Source organism: Rhinolophus hipposideros (genome assembly GCF_964194185.1).
Source record: "Rhinolophus hipposideros genome assembly, chromosome: 5".
Taxonomy (NCBI): Eukaryota; Metazoa; Chordata; class Mammalia; order Chiroptera; family Rhinolophidae; genus Rhinolophus; species Rhinolophus hipposideros.
In genome coordinates, this window is record NC_138051.1 from 55,818,412 (window position 1) to 55,839,419 (window position 21,008).

The 21,008-nt window shown below is 40.2% G+C and overlaps 1 protein-coding gene across 1 annotated transcript in view; it reads right to left on the reverse strand.

Moving 5' to 3' along the window:
* HERC1 (HECT and RLD domain containing E3 ubiquitin protein ligase family member 1) overlaps positions 1–8,961 on the reverse strand; it is a 175,389-nt gene extending 166,428 nt beyond the window's left edge. The window contains exon 1 of the mRNA XM_081047817.1: positions 8,823–8,961. The gene's annotated coding sequence lies outside the window, so the exon portion shown is untranslated. The remainder of the gene's footprint in view (positions 1–8,822) is intronic.
* Positions 8,962–21,008: the final 12,047 nt, after the last annotated feature.

Consider the following 21,008-nt stretch of genomic DNA (forward strand, 5'->3'; position numbering starts at 1 on the left):
TGAGAAATGTTTACCAATGTACTTTGTAAAATAAAAGTCCACCGGGGATGCCAAAAAATGTATACACATGACTTGTATTCATCTTTTGTTATGGGTATATATTGAGTATTACAATTTTAATACAGTTCTTTCCTTTCTTAAAATGTGTATACACTGTTTTGGCACCCTCTGTATATACAAATGTAAATCATTATTATTTCACAACTTGTTTGCACTTTAGACAGGTGGCAGACTAAACTTGCTTCTTAATGTCACTGGGTTTCAAGGTCTACCAAGAAAAATTTCATATTTCAGGGTATAAAGATTCACTGATAGTCACCTTTCTATAGCAAAGTCCAATGCTTATACCAATTACTGTTCTAACATCTATTTCCCCTCTTTGGTAGAACAGAACAAGGAACATTCTTTAAGAAGTCAAAGCAACCTGTGGCACACCTAAAATTCTAATTGTCACCATGAGTTCCTTAATATCTACTCGTATATAGAATGATCCTTTCCATACATTACTTGGCTGGGATTTTAGATCAGCCAAAACCATCCAGCTGAAGCTGGCCATTTCCATGCTCTGCCTCCCACAGTTTCCACCAACACCCCTCTGTTTCTGAATTCTAATCAAGGCTCCACCACTAACTAGCTGTGTGATCTTGGGCAACTTACTTAACCTCTCAGTGCTTCAATTTCATTATCTGCAAAATAAACGGGTTAAGCGTAGTTTAAATAAGAGTTCAACCAGATTTAAACATAGTGTAAATAACAGATGAAACTGCTTAGAATAGTGCCTGGTGCACAGTAAATGCTCAGTATTACCCAGTATTATTCCTTTATACGTACATCTGTCTACTCCACCACACCACCTTCACGAAATTACATAAATCTCTCCATCATTCTACATAATATCTTCCTTTCAGAAGAAGGAACAACTTTGAGAAAGCAGAAACTATGGCCATACTATTGACAAAATTTCATTATACGGTATATGACTGGATACTTGGTTTCCAGTAAGGTCAAAGATAAGCTTATATAAAAGATACTGGCTCACAAATTCTTTTAAATTATATTAATACATAGATAATATAATCTACCTAGTTTTAGATTAGGTTATCCCGTATTTCTAATACAATCAGATAGCAAAGCTGCTTACTTGAGTTGTTATCACATAAAATTGTCCATGACCAAACAGTTTTATGGCACAATGACTAACAGAAAAAGTCTTAAAACATGGCAAAATTTAAAAGGACTCTTATAAATACTATTAAGTTTTTTTAAAAGCCTGGAAAACAATATATCCCCCCCAAATCACAATCAACATAGATTTTAAATCAAGAGTTTAGGATGAGGAAAAACAGCTTGCCAGAGCAAGACAAAATATTCCTATTACACTCACATCACTACCACTATAAGGAGAGGACAACCAGAGTCGTCCTCTGCAACAAGCACAAGAGCTGATTTTTTACACATTACTTAGCACATCCTATGCACAATTATATGCTCTTGAAAACATAAATTCTAAAACTTAACAGTTCATATGTGAGTACCCAATGTACAAAATTCACAGTGTTGTTTAACTGAGTTAATAGTCTTCCTTTGGCCTAAAACCTTTAAAAGGCAGAATCACTTAATCTAAGTTAGAGACAATTTTACTCCACAACTTCCTAGAGCTGCATCCCTGACTTACTTCGTGCCAGGGTCTTTTCTAGCACTGGAAGAAACAAGACATATAAGGTTCCTACTCACATGGAGTTTACATTTTAGTGAGGAAGACAAAGAATACACAAGTAGACAAATAAGTCAGTAAGTGCTGTAAAAAATAAAGCAAGAGCGAGGGGGCTGGGAGTACGGCCATTATTTTCTGTAGTGTCATCACTGAAGATCTCTCTAAAGAGGTAGACTCTGACAGCCGCTGTTTAAGCAGATACCTGAAGGATGTGAGGGAGCAAGCAGTGCGAAAACCGAAGGCAAGAGCACTCCAAGCAGAGCAAGAACAAATATTAAGCCCTGGGAATGCACCTGGCATGATCAGAGAATACAGGCAAGTTCAGTGTAGCAGAAGTAGCGTGAACAGAGAAGATAGGTACTAACTACATCATCTAGGACCTTATAGGCCATTGCCAGGAATCTGGCTACATTAATTGTATAAAATACTATACAGAGGAGTAGCCTATCTGATTGACAGTTAAAAAGATCGTCCTAGCCATGAAGTACAGAAGAGACTTTAGGAGGTCAAGTGAGAAAGTATGGAAACCAGTTAAGAGACTATTGTAATTATCTAAGCAGAGGAACAGGTGCTTTAGACCAGAGTAATAAGGTAGATATGATGATATGTGATCAGATTAAAAATATATTCAAGAAATAGAGCCAAGAGGATTTTCTGATGGGCTGATTATAGGGCATACCGAAAAGAGAAGAATCACAGATGATACCTAGGCTTTTGGCCTGAGTGACTGGTCCTGCCATTTACTAAGAGTAGCTTCATAGGAAATATAAGGATAGGAATCACACCTCTGTATTGTGCAAATTTAACTTGAGATGCCTATTAGATAGCCAAATGAGATGTGGAATAAGCAGATGAACTATGGCACTGAACCTCAGGGAAGGGGTCTGGGCTGAAGATATAAATGTGGGAGTTGATCAGCATACATTTTTAAAGCCATAGAGATGAATAAATGTAGACTGGAAAGACTTTTTTGTTTAATCCTCACACCAGCCCTATGAGGTAGCAACTATAATTATTATTCTCATGTTATAGAGCAGGAAACTAAGGCTAAGAGATTAAGACTCGTCCAACTCCATCCTGCTAATACATGGTAGAATTAGGGGGGGGAATCTAACTGACTACAATGACCATGACTTTTCTCAGCTGGGGTTCGTCATCAGAACCACAGTACTTGAATACTGGAGTGAATATTTTCTCAATTCTCCCAAGGATGGTACATAACTACTGTCATTCAAGACGCATTGGAGAAAAGTTAATTCTCCACATACAACAAATGTTCAAATATCCTAGAACATTACAGTCTAGTTCTCTCATGGAACCCCAGTTGAGAAAAAAACTGTACTATACTATTATTTTATTATTATTATTATTATTATTATTATTATTCCATTACTACTACTACTACTACTACTAGGAATCACTTACAACGAGAGCCGGTTAGGTCAGTTGGTTCGAACATGGTGCTAATAACACCAGGTTGCTGGTTTGATCCCTGCATGGGCAACAGTGAGCTGTGCCCTCCTTAAAAAAAAAAAAAAAAAAGAGGGAGATGGGTGAACAATCTAAGTTACCATCCTGTGACTTTCCATGGCCTTCTCTCTGTAACCAGTAAAATCAGGTATTATTGGGGGTTTTATAGCACCACAGGTTCCCTGACGACTACAACAGACCTCGACTGATTCCATTCAGTACCAGCACGCAGCATGTTTTCCTGGGAACATCAGTTCATCAGAAACCAACAAGAACATCAGCTCCTCCTCCAGTGCTCGAATCTTTGTTTTTTCATGTGTTCCACACACTTGAACAGTGCCCTTTCTGGGAAAGAACCTAAATTTCTAGACACGCTGGGCAGAGCTTGTTACCTTGTAAGATGGGGATGTTTTTCACGTTATCTGAGTTTCTTGGCACCACTAAAATCTGATAGGATTATCCTGATTATCTACTACTTTAAATCAATTTCATCTTCCTTAAGATTGGCCTTCTTTCTTATGGAAATATAAAGGGTTCCAGATATGGCCATTGCTGGTCAAAAAACACCCCTGCTATACCATGGTGTCAATATGTTCAAAATAACTAGCATACAATGTGAGCAAACAGCTATTATATCAGGCATACTTTAAAGGAAAAAGTATTCTCCTTACCATTTCAGTTATCCTTTGTTAAACTCCACAAGTATTCAAAGCATGGGTATTATGAATCAATTCTGCACCTCCATTAAATGCAAAGGTTTCAAATGAACAATCCTGACCAGGCCAGAAATTGCATTCCAATCGATTTCACCTGCACATAATAACCTACATGTATCACTGCAATATCAGTGGACTATGTATTTCATTTTCAAGCTATGAGAACCTGCCAACCGCAGGCACTAAGTGCCCTTCCACAACTGGCTTGGGTAACTTGGGTCACTAAATAGCCTACAGAGTATTTTTTAAAATCAGTCATCTCAAGCAAAATAAAATGAAATAAAAGAAAAAGAAAAAGAACAGCAGCACATTCTGTTGGCGAGGCTGTGGGGAAAAGAGGTGCTCTCACACATCACTGGTGGGAATGCAAATTAGTACAACACTTCTGTAGAAAAGCTTGCTAATACCTGACAAAACTACATACGTACTTAACTTCTGACTCAGCAATCCCACTTGCAGGAAAACTTGTATATGAAGATACAATACAAAAACACATATGCACAGGTCATTTATTGCATCATTTTTTATAATTATAAAACATAGGAAACAACCTAAATGCTCATCCATTGAGGAATGGTTGAATAAACTAGGATACATCCACACAGTGGAGTAGTGCACAGCTGTTAAAAAAAGAATGAAGAATATCAAAAGAATAGCTGATGAACTGATTTGGAGTGACTTACAAGATATACTGTTAAGTGAAAAAAGTAAAGTTCAAAAGAGCATCTATAACATGCCACTCTTCATATAAAAACAGGGAGTAGGAAACCAGTTTGGCAGTTTCTCAAAAAGTTAAACATAGAGTTACCATATGACCCAGCAATTCCACTCCTACGTATATACACAAGGAAACTGAAGGCATATGTCCACACAAAAACTTGTACATGAATGTACATAGCAGTACATTCATAATAGTCAAAAATGGAAAACCAAATGTCAATAAATTGATACATGAACAAAATGCGGTCTATTCATGCAATGGAATATCAGTCAGCCATAAAAATGAATGAAGCAACCTTGAAAAAATTATGCTAAGTGAAAAAAGCCAGGCACAAAAGTACACACGTTATATGATTCCATTTACATGAAATGTCCATAATAGACAAATTCATACAAACAGAAAGCAGATAAGTGGTTACCAGGGGCTGAGGAAGGGGAAATGGGAAATTATGCTAATAGATACAGGGTTTCTTTTTGAAGTGATCAAAATGTTCTTGAATTAGATAGTGGTGATAGTTGTACAACCTTGGAATATACTAAAAACCACTACATATATTGTGTACTTCAAAAGGCTAAATTTTACGGTACATGAATTGTATCTCAATTTAAAAAATTATATAAAGAAAAAAGAAATATAAGAAAACACACACAATCTGTTCATTTATGTAAAAAATAATGGAAGGATAATTAAACCCGAAACTGAAGAGGTTCTCTAAATATATCTTTTTATATAATAATGTTTAGTCATACTAATGTTTTATATACAGAGAAAAAGAAAGAAAGAAAAGTCAACCAGGATTGGGGAGAGCCCAAAATGAAAAAAGAAAAAGAAAAAAGAAAGAAAAGAACCTAATTGAAATACTGCCATTTGCAACAACATGGATGGATCTTGAGATTATAATGCTAAGCGAAATAAATCAGACAGAAAAAGTTGAGAACTATAGGACTTCACTCATATGTGGGATATAAAACTGAAAGCAACAACGGAATAGACAAAGAAACAAAAATTCATAAATAGACAAAGTTTAGTGGTTACCAGAGGATAAGGGGCAGGGGGTGGTAGAAGAGGGTAAAGGGGGTCAAATATATGGGGATGGAAGGAGAACTGACTCTGGGTGGTGAGCCCACCGTGTGATATTATAGAATTGTACACTTGAAACCTATGTAATTTTATTAACCACTGTCATCCCAATAAATTGAACTTTAAAAAGAAAGAAAATAACCTGATTGCTTTACAGATAAATAACATAAGCACACTAAAAGGAGTAAGGAAGAAAATAACTAACCTAAGTAATTTTGAAAAACGGTATTTTGAGTCAGATGCTATAAGGCCAAAGACAAAAAAAAACACCTGTACACAAATACTGCATCCTAATTAGCAAATATGTTTCTCATATGGGTATGGGTTAGCAATCATAACTACTTGATGTGCACTCTAAAAGTGAATAAATAAGTTAATATACTATAGATAATGAGAGCCAGGATTCTCACTTCAGAAAAAAAAAATTACAAATAAGAATAGAGGAAAAGTTGGAATGAACCTTGTAATGATGAACTGGAATAGAAGATATCAATATGAACGCATGATTTTTAATATATAGAAAAAGATAAATATAGAAATAAGTGCGTAGACACGCGCTATCACTTACATGCATGGGCAGGTTAGTATATAAACGTATTTCCTTGCTCAGGGATCTCATCTGGAATTTAATATTCCCATTAATTTAGAGGACCCAGTAAGTGACAACAGAACAAACTAAAATTATAAAAATCAGATCTGGCATCTAAAAAGTAAATTACCTGCTTTACGTTCCCCCCTTGTACATTTTTTAGTCAAAAACATTTCCTAGTTGTTGTGACTTTACTGGCTTTGCAAACTTCTTTTTAAATGATGTGACCAATTATTTTTTCAACATCATGATAATCTACATTTCATGTGTCTGTTTAATCCAAGTTTTATTTACATTAAAAAATTCTCTTCAATAGATCATGGCAACATTGTTATGATTATACAGTTGTCCAACTATAAAATTCAACTTTTGTTTCACAAGTCAATTTGCTTTCATCCTAGCACAAATGTCTCTCTCCTCTCCACACCACAAACCAAAGTCATCATTATTTTAAGTTCCAAAAATCTGAGTTTTAAAACATCAGCTGTTCAATGATTCCAATTCTTTTTTAATTTCAAATATTAAGTAGTAATTTAGTCTTTGGGGAGGAAAAATGCTTGAGTACTTCGAATTGTATCCGTATTTATTATGTGCATCACCTACTGACCAATCCAGCCAATCAACAACAGTCTTCGAAATTGCTTTAATCAAATAGGATTTCAGGAGACATTTACATTTCCTTTCTTCTCCATGTGCCACCAAGATGCCTATATTGAGAGTGAAATAAGTACATGACCAGCAAATGAATGGGTGTCATATGCAAACAGCATGACTAGAAATGTAAGAAACAATGTGATAAGAACCTCAGGGAAAGCAAAATTCATAAAAGTTTAGAATTACAAGAGGCCTTAATAGGCTATTTAATCCATTCCAATGACAACCCCAGACAGATGACAATCTATCCTCTTTTTAAAAGCCTCCAGATTTCCAACCTCCCTAGATGTCTCATTCTGCCATATAATTCTGTCATATGATTGGGGGAAATGTTTCCAGACTATTCTTTGCCCTACCTAATGCTTTCTTTTCTCACATAACAATACATTTTAACTCACTTCCAAGATATACATACACACAGATATGTGCACATAGGCACGTAAGGCACTCAATTTTGCTTATATAAACACACACTATAGAAACCTATATAATCAAAGGAACATATCCATCCCATTCCAATCACAAAAGCACCATGAAACAAATAATGTCACACAACGATTTGGGGCTAAAAATAACCAATGGAAATCAATTTTATAAAACCTTGAGGTAAACAGGTTTTTTCTCACTATGGATAACCACAGTTTGTTTGCTTTCCAAAAACACTGCTCCTTTTCAGCATCCATCCAAGGCAGAATTGTAAAAACATGTACGTACCAGATCCAAGTAGATAAATTTTTTAACGTTTGATTTTTAAAACCGTTTAGCTAACAATCATTTTGGAAGAGGGCCCAAGGAAAGAGATATAGTGATGACAGAGTACAGCCAGTGACAATGAACAAATAAACAGTTTTAACCAAGCAGGCCAAAGAAGTGACTCAAAACAGATCATTTTTTGGAACATATATAGAATGGGGAAGTCCCAATCAAAGACGAGGCAAGCACTATTTGAAAAACTTAAGTGTCTATTAGGAAATACACCAAAATGTGAACCATGAAATGCCATCTCTGGAAATGGAATTACAAGGATGGGTTAGTTTGTTCAGATCTGGTATTCCCGTTATTCCAATTATCCGTGTTTTCTTCAGTATTACAGACATTATTTTTAAATTAAGACAAATTCTGCCCCTGAGCTTCACAGCTCTCTAGGATGGAAGGCAGGTCTTTTACATAACCTCCTGGGAGAGGTGGTACCAGCTCCTGTCCTCGTGTCTCCCATGAACCTGCCGCCCATCACAGAAATGGTTTCCCCCTGTTCTCTGGGGCAGCTCCTGTCATTATCATCCTCATCTCACCCCAACGACTAAACAATGCCTCTCGTCTCCCCTCACGGGAGCGGAGGCTATACATTATTTCATCGAAGAGGGAGATTGGTAAAACGATTTACCAGGGGATGCGCTGCCCCCACCCAAATGCAAAGAAAAGGAGAAAGATAGCCCTAGAGAAAGACAACCTCCAGCCCTCGATAGGTGGCCAGCGACGGGGGACACGAGGGTTGCAGTTCTCAGATCCCGAGTCGGGCCGCCGCCCCCAGGCCCCAGCATCGGCCGGGGGAGGGGCGCTCGTTAGCGGATAAAGGGGTGGGGGACGTGATCAGAGGTGCGACCTCCGAGGGCTGAGGGTCAGGTACAGCAAGCCGCCGGAGGGGCGGGTCCCTCCGCCCTCCCGGGCCGGCGGCTAGGCTTCTAACGTGGCTCTGTGTGCGCCGGGCGGCGGGAGGCCCCTGGGGTCAGGGGGCCCCACAACACCGGGAGGACTCCCTCAGGCCTTCGCCGGCCCCCCACCCGGGACCCCGGCAGCCCCGGAACGGCCCCAGTGGGCTTTGTCCGGCCGGCGGGGCGCACGCACAGGCGGCCAGGAAAGCAGAAGAGGAGACGTTACCGTACGCTGCTCCGGAGCTGGCGGGAGTTGGGTGCGGCTCCTGCGACCCGAGCCCCGCTCGGCAGCAGCTGCGGCTGCCGCGTCCTTTATTTTTGCTGCAGCAGCGGCGACTTGTCAAAGGGAAAGACGTAAGAGGCGGCGGCGGCGGCGGCGGCGGCGGCAAGCGAGTCTCGCGGGATTTGGGCGGAACTCTCGCGCAGTCCGGACTCCTCGCCCCGCCCACCAGGCCCAGCGCGGGAGGCGAGAGGAGCTGGGGGAGGAGCGCCGGGGCTAGGTTGCGGGAGGAAGGGGCGAGGGAAGGGAATTGAATGCGAGAGGCAAACCTAGGTTCTTTGGAGACCCTCCTACCGCGCAGCCCTCACCTTTCAGCCCTCGCGGAGTCCGGACCCTGCGGGAACCGAACTCCGCCTATGAGGCACAATTGGGGGCCCTTCACAAAGGATGGTGAGGAGTCGGGGGCCAGCCAGCACGCCCCGCTTTCCTCGTGGTGGGCGAGGAACACCCCAACCGCCCGGCGTGCTGCTGCTGGGCGCGGCAACGCGTTTCAAAGCTGACGGCCGCACCGGGTCGGCCACACCCCTTTATCTCCGACGCGCACCCTGCGCGCTCCATCTCTGCTGAACACCTGGCCGGTAGACCTATGGCGGGTCAAGTTCACTCGCGTGAAAGCGGTCCACTGGACCTACTAATATCTCATATTTACATCTTTGCGCTGCAGGACTGCCGGAATCCTGCAGATGCTGGTGCTTGTGACTTCCCGGTTTTCTTTAGTGCTGAGGGATACGGAGGCAAATTGCCCTTTGGGTGGCTTAGGTCCTTGATCATAACCCCGACGTCTACAATGATGTCCCATGAGGGACCCTAACTGGCTTGGTCATCACTGTATCCCCAGCACCTAACACCAGTCCAGGGACTCATTAAATTGTTGAATAAATACTCCTGTCCCCGTCTTCCTTCAGTACCCGTGCTTACTCCTAGGCTCCTGCGTTTCTCATTTCTACCCACCTTCCCAGTGTCCTTCCACTGAGCATCAATTATGTGTAACTGACTAAGGATACAGAGCCCGTCTCCGCCCTCAGGAAGTTCACCATCTAATTGGGGACAGGAGAGGAATACACTACATACACGCCATGTATGTGTCATTCATGTAAAAAAATTACGGTAGAGGCAGACGAGGTTAAATTGGACATATGGGAGGTAATTTAACCCAAGAGTTATTCAAGTCACTGTCAAATAACTTGTTTCACTGTCAGACACAGGTGAAAATTCTGGAATCCCGTCGTTTACGAGATGCATAACCTTGAGCAAGTTGCTTGACCTCTCTGAACCTCGGTTCCTTATCTGTCCACTGAATGTTAGTTCTTATCATCATGGGGTTCCTGTGAGGAGTAAAATACATGCAAAACTTGTGACATATTAGTTACTCATTAAATGGTAGGCCTTATTATGTGTGTAACTTTTAAGTGTCTGCGTATTAAATATGTATCTTTCTGATAAACTAGATGTGAGGTAGTGGGTATACAAGGTGTGACAATTAAGTTCACGAACTCGTTGCACCGGTGTTGCTAGCATTTTTTGATGTCAGAGGGATTTTTCATTATGAATTTGTACCAACTGGACAAACAGCTAACCAAGTTTACTATTTGGAAGTGCTGAAAGACTGCGTGAAAAAGTTAGACAACCTGAACTTGTCGCCAACAACTCATGGCTCTTGCATCACGACAATGCACCAGCTCCCACGGCACTGCCTGTGAGGGGGTTTTTAGCCAGGAAACAAACAACTGCATTGGAACACCCTCCCTACTCACCTGATCTGGCCCCCTAGTGACTTCTTTCTTTACCCGAAGATCAAGGAAATGTTGAAAGGAAGACATTTTGATGACATTCAGGACATCTAGGGTAACATAATGACAGCTCTGAGGGCCATTCCAGGACAAGAGTTCCAAGATTGCTTTGAAAGGTGGATTGGGCGCTGGCATCGGTGCACAGCTTCCCAAGCGGAGTACTTCAGAGGTGACCGTAGTGATGATATTTAGTAATGAGGTATGTAGCACTTTTTCTAGGATGAGTTTGCGAACCTAATTGTCAGACCTCGTACATGGAGAGGTGTCATTATTGCCAGTGCTTTATGACCTGGGTACTATGTGTGAAGCTTGGGCAAAGCCAACAAACTCCCTTGTCATTCTCATTTTAACGTGCTAATGATGTAAGCATCTGTGCCACTCACTAGCATCCCATGACATTCCATTTTTCTTTGATTTGTAAACCTGTACTGCCTTTGCTTTTTCTCTTTCAAGAAAAGGACTCTGCTTATTTTAAAGGCTAAATGAGAGATTCCCTCCTTTGCCCTCTCCTTAGCTTCCACCCTCAGGGCTGTGTGGAAAGGACAATTGAATCCAATTAAGTCCAATTTCATACAAGTATCACATACAGTTAATGTCAGCAAGTAAGCCCTCACTAATTTCCACCCTCACCTTGCCACACCACTCCTTCCCTAAACACTCTTTAATACTTAAATCTACATGTGTTGGAGGCTTATCGTCTCCATCATTTTCCCAACTCAACCCATTCATTTTATTTAGATTTCCCCTAGAGAAAAATGTTAAAGATGAGAGGAGGAGAGAGAGGAAATTCAAGGCCAGGGCCTCAACATCAAAGGCCCTGACAGTCCTCTGAGCAGCACAGTCTGGCCACAGCAGTCAGCTCCATCTTTCCCCACACATACACCTCACCCTTATCTCAGCCACATATTCCACAAGTCCTACACCTCAACCAGGAGATCCCAGGCCAAGGAACTGTAGAATCAACAAAAGAATATATATTTTTCATCTTTCATCTTTATATAGGAAATGGGTGTCTCCTAAATAAAAAGTAGGGCTAAGTCAGAAGTGAAAGGATACAACAGAGGAGTAAAGGCAGAGCAGAGGAGAAGGTAAAAAGGAATAAGCTTATTCAGGGAATAAGCTTTTTGCCTTTGGCACTTGGCTCAGGAAACAAATAGCTCCTATGTTCAGAAAAAGGCTCCAGAGCAGGAATCCACAGTCGTGAGTCCTGGCGTCTCCTGAAATGGCAGCCTATTTGCCCTCAGGTTATACAGCCTTTCTGAACCTCTTCTCACATCTGTAAATAGGGGTGAGTGATCATGGGTTTCCTGCCTGCCTCGAGTATCAGGGGAGTCAAATAACATAGGAAAGTACTTCATAAGTCTAAAGCCACTATATATATGTAAGGCATTATCATCCATTCATTCAACAGATCTCTGTTGAATGCCTTTGTAAACCAGGCACTTTTGCTAAGGGACTGAATATATACTAAATTGAGCAAGTTTTAACACCTGCCTCAAGGAATTTATGATCTAATGGGAGGAGATAGGGAAAAAAATAAATAATTACAATACCAAGAGAGAATGCAAGTGATGAGGGTATGGGGGTAAGGCTGCAGCTCAGTGAGGAAGAACAAAGAACTGAAACACTTCTTGAAGGAGGTTTAGAAGAACACACATAACGAGGATCCCGCCCATTTCATTAAGAGTGATTCATAAATCAACTCCAAAATAACTTCAACGAATTTCTCTGTTGTGGATTGTGAATTCTGCTGTTCTAATAAAACTCACATCTCCTGAACTATTAGAAAAGAGTCTTTGAGGTGGAGTCATTATATACATCCATTAGCTTTGAAGAAAGATGGAATTAATGGAGGGAAAAATCAGTGGTATCTTAATTACAAACATTTTGTTCTTACAGCTTGTGTTTGAAAACCAGAAACAGAGAATGCGTTCCATCTCACAAACTGATCCCCAATAGTTCTCTTCAGCCAGTTTTACTGATCCAGGGAATATTGCAGATGAGAGGCCAAGAGGCATTTCCAAAATGTGGTAACAATGCTTTATTTTTATTTATGTGTTTATTTATATTCCACTTTTTTACAAAAATACTTTGAAATAGCTATTAGCACTTTATCCTTAATCATGTTTTCCACAAAGAAACTCCAAGAGAGTGTATATATCATTCAATCATTTCTCACATTTATTGATGCCTACTATCTATAAAACATCATGCTAGAACTATAAGCTGTACAAAGTAGGTCCATGCACTCTAGGGTCCTGAAAATTAAAACTGGAGTTAAAGATCCATGAAAAGATAGCTAAATAACTAACAATGTGGACTCTATCCCCCTATATTTTTCCTTGGTTGAATGAGGAAAATTGTAAAGTTAGATGCCCAACTTCTGAAACTTGTTTACCCGACTGCTTTTCCAGAGAAGATACAAAGGAAGGGCAAGATGTTTATTGTAACTTGATATTTATCGATGTATGATAGGTATTTCAATAGGTCTTCTGGAACACACCATCTTTAAAAAGAGTGTAACCATTACAGGTTTGTCTGTATACAGGTAAAATTTGAAATTGACCAAACCCAAGGATCAATTGACATTATTCTGGAAGAGAGAGACTTATGCAAAAAGAAAAAAAAAATCATTGATAAAAAGCAGTATGATACAAGCTAAAAGAAGGTGCAGAAAAATAAATATTCCCAGAACTCAGAAAACAGAAGAGATTGCTGGACAGAGAGAATTTCATCCAGGTGGTAAAATTTGAGAGGGGAGCTGAGAGCTAAATATAAAAAGTTATGTATTCTGACAATGTAGTTGTAAAACACCAACCCCCAAGCCACAAAAGATGCCTAGAATTTTTGTTAAGTGTATCTACATATGAGAACACACATTTTGCCTCTTTTCTTGCTAACCTACAATTGATCTGCCAAATGTTTGAAGGGAAGCAGGGATACTAAAAATGGGAAAACAAGATTGGCAGGTAGTTCTTTTGGAAATGGAGTCCCTTCTTGCTGAATACAAACCTTTTCAAGTTCCCACTTGAAATCCATGTTCTAAGTGAAATATCATACACACCAGGACAATCCACCTTCTAAACAATATTAACAACTTCCCTCACTAGTTACTTAAGCCTGCAATGAAATACCATTTTTAGATAAATTATTTTCACAACAGTTTGTTAGTGTTGTTTCATCAAAACACAACTGCCTGGGGCAGAGCCAGATGAATATTTTCTCACTCAGCAGCAGGGAATGGTATGTTGATGCCGGGGAAAGAAAATGAAGCTTCAGGAAAAAAGTGTGCCTATCATGAGGGGAAGGGGAAGAAGGGAAATAACAGTATATAGTGCTATCCATGCCAGACACTGATAGCACAGTGGGAACAAGATGAACCAGGCAAATGTTTGTTCTAAAAAGAAAATAGTAGGGAGGGTGTGTATATAAAGAAGTATAGTACAAGTTTAGGAAGTTCTGAGTACAATAAGAGAACTTTCACCCTTTTGAAGGACTGGGGAGCTCAGAAGAGGCGTAGTTAAAATCTAGCAGGTTGGATCAGGAATGGTTAATGAGAAATGGGTCTCTAAGATTGAGTGGTGAGTTTTGGACATGTCGGGGAATAGGGAACATTTTAGGAACAAAGAACAGCATAAGCGAAAGTGTGCTCAGGATCAGGCAGTCCAATTTAGGTGTGGCCATGTGGTACTTACGTTGTCCAGGACTCTTGGTTACTGGTGATAGACATCCAACCTAAACTTGCTTGGGCAGAAGTAAAGGAGAAGAATTAGCCCAAGAAAGCCGAAAGAAGTTTGAACTATCAAACTGGGAGGGATGGGAAGGGGAGGGGAGGAAACAAGATGAACTGGGGCTTCAAGAACTTCTGGAATCAGAAACTTTAGCACCACCAAACTCTCTTGCTTCTTTGCTTCCCTTGCTGCACTGGCTTCGGTTTCTCTCAAGACTGGTTTTCTTCATATGTCAGGAAATATGACACCCCCAAGTTTTATGTCTTACTATTTCCACCACTAAAAAGGGACTAGCATCTTAATTCATGTTTGAAAATTCCTGGGGGTTAAAAGTGCTGATTGGCCAGGCTTGGATTAGTGCCCACCCCTAGAGCAATCCCAGGGGGCTTAGGGGAAGGGCAGGGCACACCACAGATGTGCACCATAGCACTTGCTAACAGTATTAGAAAAAGTGGGAGATGGGTCTGCAAAATCAGTCAGCCTTGGGAGGCTGTGCTGTGGGAGTCGCAAGGACTGAAGTTGGCAGCTGTACAAGGAGCATCCCAGCCAAGGGGCAGGGGGAGGGGGAGGTGGCCCAAACTTATAGCGAACATTCACTGACTGAACAATCAGGCTGAAATGGGGCTGAAAAGTTTGCCATTGTTCACACTGATTTGTTATCATTTCAATCAAGATATTGTAAAACAGTGGAGCTCTCACTTGTTTAAGACCAAGACCTGGGATCTTTCTTTAGCCTTCTAACTGGGTGACGTTAGAGGGGTATCTTAACCAAACTGAGTCTCGATTTCCTCACTGAAAAATAATAATAATAATGACAGCTGATATCTATTAAATCTAGATGTTCTCAGCACTTTTCAAACATTATTTCACGTAGTCCTCAAAAAATCCCTATAGGGCTCTAAGGCTGAGAAGATAATCCCCACTCATAGGGTCACTGTAAAGATTAAAGAAACCATGTAAGCGGCAGAGCCCTTTTGCTTGGCACACAGCCAGCACTCAATACATCATTATTTTTAATTATCTGCTGCCCAGAAAAGGAAACTCCCCTCATTTCCTGATTGCTTCAGATACCAGAAGCTACTTTGAGAAAACACAAACAAATGGAAGGGAAGAACTCTATGACTCCTTGTTTCTGACATAGAGGGGGTTAGTTAGGATCTGACTTAATAGGGGCCAAAATAGGTCAGGAAGAGAAATACGACAAAATGAAGTAGGATATTGAGAAATGTGACTGTGGAATGTCAATTGAATGAGATTGGGCTAGGTATTTCCTTATTTCTCTTTAAAAGGATAGAACATTCCTAAAAAGTTCCCTCTGTAAAGCTGATCTAAAGAGCCATTTGAAGTTTTTTCACTCTGACCTAATGCTGTCAAACGACAGGAATTATTCAACCAAGGACAGGAACTAACACGCACTGAGGAAAACCAATGCGATTGAGTTCTGTGCTGTGCTCTTTATGTATATTAATATCTTTTACTCCCCCCACCATCTAATAAGGTGAATATTTTCTGTGCACTATACCAATAAGGACTCTCAGTCTGAGAGTTGAGAAGAGGCTTGGTGGAGATCACCAGCTAGAAAGTCACAAGGCTGGTATTCAAACAGAGGTCTGTCCGACTTCAAAGCTTTGAATACAAAATAAGTCCCACTCCCTTACTAGGGAAAGATATTTAAGGCATGAGTACTATGAAACCTGAGGAAACTGTTGAAATAATAGTCACTTCCCAGCTTCTCTTTCTTCGGCCCTTTCTTTCATGGTCACCCTCCTCCCTCCCCTTAGACAATATCTCCTGGCTGCTCAGGGCTGCAGACTTTCCCCAAAGACTGTCTTCTCATCAGAATGTATCTGTCCTCTCCTATTCTTCACCATAGTGATATAACGTCCTAAAGTGTGCTCATCCCTTCAGATAACACATTTTAAAACACATTTTGCATTCTAAATTTGATTTCCTGGGAGTATTGCAACAATATTTTAAAAATAACTCAAGTGATGGAAATTTCAGAACCTGGAAGAGGGTTATAGATCAGACCAGAGACAAATAGGCTTTTGAGAGGTCCCCAGGTTGTGCTACATAGCTCTCCACCCCACTCCTGTAACCCCAACTATGAGTTTCCTGAGAGCTGAGCCTGGGATTGTCATGATTAGTGTCTGGAAATCAGTAAGTATATAATGAATGAATGAATGAATGATACCAGAAACATATGACTGCCCCTTGCTTCCCCGATGCCTCAGACTAACCCAACCCCACTGTTCCCAGGTGACAAGATTTTTATCTGCCTTTGGCAGAACATTCTTTCCTGTCCCCTCCCTCAATGAGTTCTGCCAAAGTACAGACAAGGTCAGAAGAAAATGAACCATGCCTCCATGAATAAGAATGGACCCCATGGCTATAAAATATGGACTAAATAAAGCTTTCAAGAGCATAGAGAGAATGAGAAAGAACAGGTTTGCCTATGTGTGGCAGTGCATGTGAGTTACTGAAGAAGCAGTCACCACAAATCCAACAAAACCAGTTTCTTGAGAAATATTCACCAGCCTTTCGAGAATCTACAGATAGGTAGATGGACTCTTTTGGTTACAAACCAAAGCAGCGTAAATTAGAAGGAATTTTATTGGTTCATATAACTGAAAATCCATGGATAAATCAAGTTTCAGAAATGGCTGGATGCAGGTAATCAAACAAGATCCTCATGGACTCTGTCTCACGTGCCATGTCTAGGCCCTGCTTTCCTCGGGGATGGTTTCATTCCCAAAGCAGATCTCTGGATATAGAAGGCATCATGGCACCTAGTGGCTCCAGGCTTATGGTGTCCTTAGATTTCTTTTTTCTTTTTTTAAATACAAAATAAAACACAAATATGAGAAAAACACCTGAAACAAATACATAGCTCAATCTAAGGTGAACCTTCTTGTCACCAACACCAGATGAAGAAATGGAATCTTGCCATCTCGCATCAGATGCCCCATAAACATCTTTGCTGTAAGCATGTTTGGGCAAGCATTCTTGCCTTGTAAACTCATTGGCCATAAAGCAATTTTGTCATAAAGATAAAAATAGCTGGTTGACAGCTTGGTTTACTTTTTGGCAGTCTTAATGTAGTTTTTCAGTTTGGTTTCATTTCTCCATTGACAAAGAAGTTCTCACAGTACTCCCATTTTCATATAAATCTCAGCCCTCATAATGGTCTATACAATGAGTAGATGAGTGGTCTTGAAATAGTGGAGCATAACTACATATAAAGCCAGATCGCATGCTGTACTAGAAAATGATAGCATCACTTTGCAAATCCTTCAGTGAGCAGTCATCCTTCCCACCCGTCAAAACCAAAAGTTTACTGAGCTATGGCCAATATGGAAGAGACGGCTACTAATTCACAACGACCTTTGAGAGCATTAATTATTGATTCTGTAGTTGGAAACTGATAATCACTTTTAATGAAGGAAGAAATTTTAGTGAAAAAGAAAATAACTGCCAAGTGAGACACATCAACAAGCAATAAAAAAATGTCTACTACTATGAACAAAAGACTTTGAAGACAAAGTATTTTCATTTTTTATAATTTTGTTTACTTTTTTTATATATCTTTGTGACCTTTTTAATGTCCCTCTTAATTTTTGTTCTTTCGTCATTTATGGCAAAATTGACTGATGGCCAATTAGTTATTCAACGAACATGTTCCTGGCAAAAATACTTTTGGCAAACATGCTTGCAGCACAAATATTTATGGGAAAATCACCTAGAACCTTGCCACCCACTCCAGAAGCCCCATCCATGGGCGCCTCCTAATTACCTTCCCCAGATCCTGATTTTTATAATAATCACCCCATGTGTATCCCTAAACTGGAGTTTAGTCTTGCCCATTCTTCTGCAAGAGGAAATATCCCTAAATCTCTTTCAACCCATATCTCCCCTTCTGTCCCTTTACTTCACCCAATCTGTTAAAGAATGTTTTTTACTTGTGCAGCTTCCCAGTTTAGATTTTGCTGACTACATACTCTTGGTACAGTTCAGTATATTTCTCTGTTCCCTATATTTCCTACAAATATGTAGCTGCATCCAGAGACTGCGTTAGACTTGGGTTTGGTCCCTTTGGCAAGACTATAAGCAAGACTATGGGAGGCACACAATGCCTGGTGGTCTCCATTTTTATGATGCCTAATGCCCATATCTAATAATTTATTGAGGGTTGTTAAAAAATGATATTCCAATTCAAGGGTTAGCAAACTATGGCCTGTAGACCAAATCTGTCAAACTTCCCTGTTTTAATAAATAAAGTTTATGTTAGGAAGTGACAGTCAGGCATGGAAAGCCACGATTTCATCTCTCTGGATGTAGCAGGCTTCCATTCCTTTCAGGCGTCCTGGAAACTTCCTGGGACTAGCCGGGTTAGGGTACAGGTTTCCCAAAGTCACGGAATCTACGGACTTCACCGACTTTTATCTCAAGGACTCTCCCTTCACTCTCTCTGCTTCTACCTACCCCACCCTAGAACACTTAACCTCTCTTCCTTCCTCCAGAATAATCCCCCCAAGGAACTCAATCTTTTGAAAACCAAACCTAGGACAGCAGACTGTCTTAGCTAATTTTTCTCTCAGCCCTGTAATTCAAACTTTCTCTAAGGCAGGAAACCCAAGGCCTGCCTACCTTCTCAGAACAGGGAGGGGAAATCCAAAGCATAAACAAATGCCTGTTATTCTTTCTAATTCTTCTACAAGAGCAAAAGCAAAATACAACATCTCTATAAGTTTTCCTGCCATACTGACTATCATATACAAAACATAGAGTTATTCTGAAGACTCTATCTTCATGAAGTCCCCTTTTCTTGCAAATAACAGAAAAATCATTCAAATTAGCTGAAGAAAAATGAGGATCCTATTACAAGGACACAAGGACAAAAGTAGCGTGGCCCTCCAATCATGAAGAATGAGAGCCACAACCGGGATATGCTGCCCTGAGCACCCTCAGACCTCATCCTGCCTCTTGTTTTGCATTTGCTCCATTCCCCTTTCTTTTCAAACCACGTCTTGTTTCTCCTTTGCCATGGCAGAAAGCAGCCATCTGTGGCTCCCAATTTTACCTCTTCTCAGTTCAAGGGAACAGCAAACATTCATTGGTACCTCTCAAAGGCCAGAGTTTCCAGATTAAGAAATCTGATTATTCTGTTTCTGGAGTTTGCAGACATCCCTTCCACTCATCTCCGATTGGCCAGAACTTATTCACATGGCCACAGCTAACTGTAAGGGAGGCTGGGTTATGTGGTCTCTAACAGGGTGGTGATAGGCTCTGTGAAATCTATCACTAAAAGGAAGAAGGGAGAAATAGCTATTGGAGATAGTTGCCTCTGCTACAGTCCATATCACATGCTTGGTTAAGACAAAGATGGGTATGACATCTCCTAACGATAAAGCCAAAGACACATAATGGATCAAGCTCATGCTGGGCTCTATAACCTGGAGAGAAAGAGAAACTGACACCAATAGGAAACAGACCTGGTACATTCTTTCTATAGGATAGATTCACAAAAATGGGATTCTCAGATCAATTTTTCCAGCTTTACTGAGATGTATTTGACATATAATATTGTAATTTAAGGTAAATTTAAGGTGTACAATGTGTTGATTTGATACACATATATTACAATATTATTCAGCCATAAGAAGGAAATCCTATTATTCACAACATGGATGGACCTTGAGCATTATGCTAAGTGAAATAAGTCAGACAAAGACAAATAGTGTATGATATCGCTTATATGTTAAATCTAAAAAAAGCTTAACTTATGAAAACAGAGAGTAGAATGGTGGTTAACAGGGGAGAAATTTTGGTCAAAGATTACAAACTTCCAGTTAGAAGATGAATGAGTTCTGGGGATCTAATGTATAGTATGGTGACTATAGTTAACAATACTGTATTGTATACTTGAAAGTTGCTAAGAAAGTAGATCTTAAATATCTCACCACAAAAGCAACAGCAATTATGTGATGCAATGGAGGTGTTCTCAGATCAATTTCAATTCGTATGGCCAGATTACTTTCTCAAGAGGTTATAATAATTCCCATTTCTATAGCTGATTGTAAGAGCGCCTCTTCTCCCAGTCTTACAAGCACTGCATGTTATCAGCGTTTTCAAGTTTTACCAGTCTGATGGATGAAAGATAGTATCTTGATGTTCTAATATACATTTCCCTAACTACAGTGAGCTTGCATTTTATCTCCATTTTAAGCAAGCTTAGCATATTTCCTGTTTGTGGCTTTGGTCATGGCCTCAGCTTACCCAAGTTTGTGGTATCTTTTCAACCCACCTCAGTTTGCAAGGCCTGAGAGTGAGCACAACTTTACCTCTCAGCCTCAGCAGTGGGCCACACCCTGCATGTTTGCTCAGCCCTTCTGGAAAACAATTTGCCAAAATGAATTGTTCTCACCATTAACCCAGCAACCTCTCTTTTGGGAATCTGTTTTACAGAAATGATCTAAACTATAGGAAAAACTATATGCACAAAAACGTTCATTATAGCATTAGTTATAAGTGAAGAATTTTTATAGCAATCCAAGTTGCAGACAATATTTAGCAAGCATTGGGCGACCTATGGTATGCTGCAACCCTAACTC